Genomic DNA, 7,447 nt, shown 5'->3' with positions numbered 1-7,447 from the left:
AGGCATTCCAATCAGAAGACCTGGGTATGAAGCATGCCTTCCTCTCTTACTAGCTGAATGGCCATATGTGAGTTCCTTAACTGAGCTTCTGTTTTCAAATATTTTTTAAAAATGGGTTAGAGTTTCCGTCATGGCTCAGTGGTTAACGAATCCGACTAGGAACCATGAGGTTGCGGGTTTGATCCCTGGCCTTGCTCAGTGGGTTGAAGATCTGGCATCGCCGTGAGCTGTGGTGTAGGTTGCAGACGCGGCTTGGATCCTGTGTTGCTGTGCCTCTGGAGTAAGCCAGTGGCTATGGCTCCGATTCGACCCCTAGCCTGGGAATCTCCATGTGCCGCAGGAGCAGCCCTAGAAAAGGCAAAAAGACCAAAAAAAAAAAAAAGGGGGGGGGTTTGCTGCAGTCAGTGCGATGAGATTTTTGAGAAGATGGAGGTCAGTTGGTCTCTATTCCTTGAAGCCCTTTCTGATCTCCCAACACCTGAGCATTCCTCCTCTCAACCTCTGCCTTGTCTAGAATGCCCACACATCTCTTTAACAGACTGTTCCAATTATTCGATAGCAACAACTAACCTTTCTGAATTTTCATGTCAGGCATGATGATAAACGCTTTACGTATATCTTTTCCCATCCAGCACTATGAAGGACGAGGGATGATTATCATCCAGTTTACAACTCTTTGAAGGCAAAGAATACAGCAAATTCTTATTTGTATCCCTTCTGCCAAACCCTTGTTTGGCAGATGATGGATGCTTGCAGGTGGCAGAACTCTAAGGTGGTCCCCAAGAATCCTGCCCCCTGGTGTCCATGCCTATGTAATCTCCTCCCCTTGACTGTGGGCGGGCACTATTAATACGTTGCATGTCTTATATCTTTTAATATGATGGATGTCACTCCTATGATTAGGTCACATTATAGGGTGAAAGTGAAGGGATTTCAGTGGTCTCATGAGTCCCTAGCCTGCGGGGTGGATTTGTGAAACATTTGTCTAGAGTTGATAGTTGCAATAATGGTGGTGGGGCTGAGCTTGACAAAAGAAAGAGTGTAAAGGGAGAAGAGGAATAGAGACAGAGTACTGACCACCACATCTATCCTACTGGAAGGGAGGAAGGATTCTTGAACAAAAAGAAATAGAGGAGGGAGTTCCCTGGTGTTATAGTGATTAGGATTTGGTGCTTTCACCACTGCAGCCTGGATTCAATCCTTGGTCTGGAAACTGAGAGATCCCATATCAAGCTGCTGCACACTGTGCCCACTCCCCACCCCCCAAAAAAAAAAGAAAAGAAAAAGAAAGAAATAGGGGAGCAGACTGGAATAATACATTAACCCAGAAATGAACAAAGTAGTATTTTAAATATTGTAAATTGCTCATCACCTAAGTTAAATTCATATTAATTCATATACATTACATTAATATTAATTTTCTATACTTTTCCTTTACTATCATTCCTGGTCATTAAAGTATTTTCCAAAGAATTTCATATTTTGCAAAGCATTTTTTATTTATGTGATTGTATTACAAGTTAATGAGGGAGTAATTATTTTTATTCTTGCTCTTTCATAAATGTGTAAACCAAGGTATGGGGATATGAAGTAGCTGGCCAAAAACTCAGTCACTTAATTTATGATTAAATCCAGATTCAAACTCGTCTCTGACTCCTAATGCTCTATTTTTCTAATATTCACAAAGATAAGCATAAATGTCTATGTTTTGGCAAAGATAGCTCAACCGCATTCTGAGCTGTGTGTGGGCTGCCTCAGAAACAGGGGTACCAGGAGTGCAGAGAAAGGGGAAGAAGACGAAGGCTCTGATGAAGGGAGTCATGGAGGAAGGCAACAGAATCCTTCAGGTCACAATTACTGGGAATCTTTGTGTTCATAAGAAGAAGCTGAAGCCAGAAATAATAACACTGGTAAAGAGGCAGAGGTATATGCAAAGGAAAGAATGCATTTCTCTGAGTTGCAAAGAGGTGTAAGGTTCCCTTTCCTAAAATGATCAAGTAGGGTTACAGTTGCCTAGAAAAAATACTGCACACAGCAGTGGAAGTGGGGATGAGGAAATGAAGCCACTCATGGCTGGTAAGAGAGAATTAAGGAGAATATTCCAGGTCTGTCCAGATTCTTCAACTTGTAAGTCAACAAACTTCTCTCCTAGAGAAGAGATGCTGTCCTGTCTCTGGTGGCTTCCCTGTCCTATGAAAGGCATGGCAGAGATAACATTTGCTCATTTGTTATTGTCAAAAATTGAGTAAAAGCTTCCATCTCCAAATCAAGTGTGGGTTATCAGCATATTGCCTTTTCTGCTGTTGACAATTCTGTGTTTAACCCAAGAGGCTCTTACTTTTCTTATTAGGGATATGTAATAATAGTAATAGTAGTGATCAAGATGGTAATGATATGGTGGATACTGAAAGCTAAATGCCAGGCATTGGGCTGCAAGGTTTACAGGTTTGATTTTATTTAATCCTCACAATAATCCTGAGAGATTTCAAAATTTGTATCTCCATTTTGCAGATGAGGTTACTGGTGTGGGAGGGTTCAGTGACAGACTACAGGATGCATAGCTATAGAGAGTAGAACAAAGTTTTGGGTAAAGACCTGACTCCACAGCCCTCTGACTCTTACCCACTGAGCTATACAGCCACTAAGCTATCTGACCACTGAGCTTTATGACCCCTGAGCTATGTGCTAAAATAATGCTGCTCCATGTTTGGGGTATTAAAAAACCATATTCCTGACTATCTCTTTTACTTCACACTTTTTTTTTTTTTTTTTTTTTTTTTTTTAGTGGCTGTACCCGCAGCATGTAGAAGTTCCCCTGCTAGGGACTGAATCTGATCCACAGCTGTGAACCACGCTGCAGCTGCAGCAATGCAGATCCTTTAACCCACTGCACCAGGGATGGAACCCAAAACTTCACAGTTGGATTCTTAACCTACTGTGCCACAGCAGTAACTCCCACTTCACATCTTTTTCTTACATCCCTCCCTCCCTCCTTTCCTACCTTCTTTCCTCCTTCTCTCCTTTCTTCCTTCCTTCCTTTTTCCTTCCTCTCCCTCCCTTCTCTCCTTCTTGCCCTCCTTCCCTCACCTCCCTCTTTCTTTCTTTTCCTTCCTTCCTTCTTCTTCTCTTTCTTTTTTTCCTCGTCTTTTTGTCTTTTTGTTGTTGTTGTTGCTATTTCTTGGGCCGCTCCCGCGGCATATGGAGGTTCCCAGGCTAGGGGTTGAATCGGAGCTGTAGCCACCGGCCTACGCCAGAGTCACAGCAACGCGGGATCCGAGCCGCATCTGCAACCTACACCACAGCTCACGGCAACGCCGGATCGTTAACCCACTGAGCAAGGGCAGGGGCTGAACCCACAACCTCATGCTTCCTAGTCGGATTCGTTAACCTAGTCGGATTGTGCCACGACGGGAACTCTTTCTTTCTTTCTTTCTTTCTTTCTTTCTTTCTTTCTTTCTTTCTTTCTTTCTTTCTTTCTTTCTTTCTTTCTTTCTTTCTTTCTTTCTTTCTTTCTTTCTTTCTTTCTTTCTTTCTTCCTTTCCCTCTCTCTCCCTCTCCCCCCATTTCTTTATTTTTTTTCATGAGCTGTGACAGTAACAGTAAGTAAAAAAAAAAAAAAAAAACACTATTACGGCTTTGAAAGAACATATGCTGCAGAGTCTGGCATCTTGTCTCTGTGCCTTACTAGCTGTGGGAATTTGATCCATTTAATTGAAATAATGGTTATTGAGCACATACTGTGTGCCAGATGCTGTATTAGGTCCTTGCTTCCATGAAGCTTAGAGAGAAAACAGGCATCAAGTAACTAGACAGGAGTGGGTATTAAAGATACGGCACTCTGGAAACAGCCAGCAAGAAGATCTACTCTAGTCACTTAACGGTTTGACCAGCCTTAGTTTACTTATCTAAAGAATGGAGAGAGTAGTACTGCTACTATTTCATAAAAACCAAGGTATTGCATAAGACGTTATTATGGAAACAGTAAAGATGTAAATGTTAATTATCCTATTGTCTGGAATTGGTCATTGTGAGATTGATAAGGCCCCCTGTGTGTTATTAATCTCCCCATTCCATATTACTTGTCTGTAGGCATCATATGCCCAACTTGTGGTTTTAAGAAATAGATTCTGGAGTTCCCGTCGTGGCGCAGTGGTTAACGAATCCGACTAGGAACCATGAGGTTGAGGGTTCGGTCCCTGCCCTTGCTCAGTGGGTTAACGATCCGGCGTTGCCGTGAGCTGTGGTGTAGGTTGCAGACACGGCTCGGATTCTGTGTTGCTGTGGCTCTGGCGTAAGCCAGTGGCTACAGCTCCGATTGGACCCCTAGCCTGGGAATCTCCATATGCTGCGGGAGCGGCCCAAGAAATAGCAACAACAACAACAAAAAAAGACAAAAAAGACAAAAAAAAAAAAAAAGAAATAGATTCTTAGAAGATATTTATTCAGTGCTACACGTTAGCCAGAATGTGGACATTAGGCAGCTTGAGAACTTTGCAACTAATTTGTACATGAAATACAAGAACACCAGATATGTATTAGCATTTAGTACCTTGGATTCACATAATTGCTGAATGATCGATTGGGTAGGAAACATACAGATTCATACCTGGACATATAGTCAGTTGGATGATTACCAAAAAATGTGGCTATGATCCTGTACTGATACTTTTGATGGGAGATTTTATTTTTTTCTCCCTCTCTTATTTTCTTCCAGTTGTTCTAAGTGTTTGCTTCAAAAAAAAAAAAAAAAAAAAAAGAAATCGTTCCATTTACCCAAACACATGTGCATTTCCCATAAACTCTGTAGTCATGATCTTGAAGTGAAATCTCAAAACGGAATTTCTAAAAGGATCAGTTGGAAACTGATGCTTGATGTAGGGAAAGAAAAGCTTTTACTCAATTATCTGCAATAACAGCAGGGGAAATACTGAAAATTACTGACACAGTAAATGGATTTTTGCATAAATGTTTTCTGTTTTCAAGTTTACCTTAGTGGGAAAGACCTTTATTTTGAAGTGGTCCCTCTCGCTCATCTTGTGTTTTTCAAAGAATAAAAGGTCGATTTATTTCTTTTTTATCAGGGAAAATGGACAAATCACCATGGTAGGTTTTTTAGTCTTGGAACATCTGACAGCTCCTGAGATTTGATTTTCCACGGTTAGGCAGACAATGCTTGTGGATCGGACATAAGGTGATGTGATCTTAAATGTAGGGGTTATCTCTGTTTTTTTTTTTTCTTTTTTAAACATAGCTTTATTGAGATATAATTTACATACCACATAGTTCAACTGTTGAAAGTGTATAATTCAATGGCTTTTAGTATATTTAGAATTGTGCAACCATCGTCATGATATAAATTTAGGACATTTTCATCACCTCAAAGAAAAAACTCATATCCATTAGCAGTCACTCTGTTTTCTCCAACCCTGCCAGCCCCTTTCACCCACTGAACTACTTTCTGTCTCTATAGATTTGTCTAGAGTGGACAGTACCTATAAATTGTATCATACAATATACATGGTTTATTGTGATTTGTTTCTTTTACTTAGCATAGTGTTTTTGAGGTTCATCTGTGCTGAAACATATATCAGTACTTTATTCCTTTTCACTGCTGAATAATATTTGCTTGTACAGAGTCACCACATTTTATTTATCCAAAGTCCTTTTTTTTTTTTTTAAAGTATAGTTGATTTACAATGTTGTGTTAGCTTCAGGTGTATAGCAATGGGATTCAGTCACACACATATATATTCTTTTTCAGACTCTTGTCCATTATAAGTTATTATAAGATATTGAATGTAGTTCCCTATGCTGTAGATTATTGCTGGTACTATTTTATATATAGGTCTGCATATCTGTTAATCCAAACTCAGTAATTTATCCCTCTGTCTCTTTCCCTTTGGTAACCATGAGTTTGTGAGTCTGATTCTGTTTCTGTTTCGTAAATAAGCCCATTTGTATCATTTTTTTAGATTCCAAATATAAGTGATATCATATGATAGTTATCTTTGTAGTCTGACTTTTTTTTGGCCATGCCTGCAGCATGTGGAAGTTCCTGAGTCAGGAACTGAACCTGCACCACAGGTATAACCAGAATCACGGCATTGATCCCGGTGGATCCTTAACCTACTGAGCCACAAGGGAACTCCAAGTTATACTTTTTTAAAACTTTTTTTGCACCCTTGGTCTCTCTTGATGATTCCTTGGAAATCCTTCTATCCTTTATTTCTACAATACCACTTATTTATTTATTTATTTTTTTTGCTTTTTTTAGGGCCACACCTGCTGCATATGGAGGTTCCCAGGCTAGGGGTTGAATTGCAGCTGCAGCTACTGGCCTTCAACACAGCTACAGAAGTGCTGGATCCGAGCCACATCTGTGACCTATGCCACAGCTTATGGCAATGCCAGATACTTAACCCACTGAGCGAGGCCAGGGATTGTACCCATATTCTCATGGATACTAGTCAAGTTTGTTACCACTGAGCCACAATGGGCACTCCATCTGCAATACCACCTTTGAGTTTCCTCTTTGTCCTCTGTCCATTCCACCTCAAACTCCTTCCTGGGGTTCTTCCTTGCCAGTCACTTTTCAGTGATTGATTCTCCTCAGACAGTTCTGTCCTTCAGACTCAGCAACAGGGAGCTCTGGTCTGAGCAACATCCTTGAGGAAGTCCCACATATCACAACCCCCGATATATTTATTGAAGGACAGAAAGACACCTCTGCCATTTGTATCCAGTGCTCAGCACAGGCATAATATGTCTCATAACCTTAAACAATTACTCTCATGACTAACATTGTTCAAGCCCCAGGGAAATCCTTTTCTACATCTTCTACCCATGACTTCTTAACAAAAGATTTCTAAGTTCAAGTGCTATGATGATGTGTAGGTTATGCTGCCACCAAAGCCATAGATGGGTACTGCTTTGGAGGACAGGGAGGATTTGAGTGGCAAAAGTGCTTAGTTAAGAGAAAAGACAAATTGATTAATGTGTCCCATCTTTCTGCTCAGATGACATGAAGGTAATACGTTCTTATATAATAAAGTATCATTTCTTCAAAGTGCCAAGTGTCCGTTTTCTTGCTTCTCTTGACTTTCCTATTTATAGTTCTTGAAATGTTCATGAATTAATGTGGAATTTATAGTAGTGTCACCTAGAAGCAGGGAAACATTTTGTACTGTTAATTCATTTCACTCTTAAATTTGTAAACATACAGGTTTAGATGTAATGAGTGTGAGGTAGGATATTGAATTTTTATATTGCTCTATCGATCTAGAAACTACTCTAAGAGATAAGAAGTTAAAGTATCCTGTAATATTTGTCACATGTTCTATATATTATGATGTTTAAGCATATATGTAGAATTAATGATTCATTTCTGAATTGAAGCATTACTTTAATACTTTTTGAACATTACCAGTTGCTAGTGCCTCAGTTTTCT

Source organism: Sus scrofa, chromosome 1, assembly GCF_000003025.6.
Source record: "Sus scrofa isolate TJ Tabasco breed Duroc chromosome 1, Sscrofa11.1, whole genome shotgun sequence".
Taxonomy (NCBI): Eukaryota; Metazoa; Chordata; class Mammalia; order Artiodactyla; family Suidae; genus Sus; species Sus scrofa.
This window is presented reverse-complemented; position numbering follows the sequence as displayed.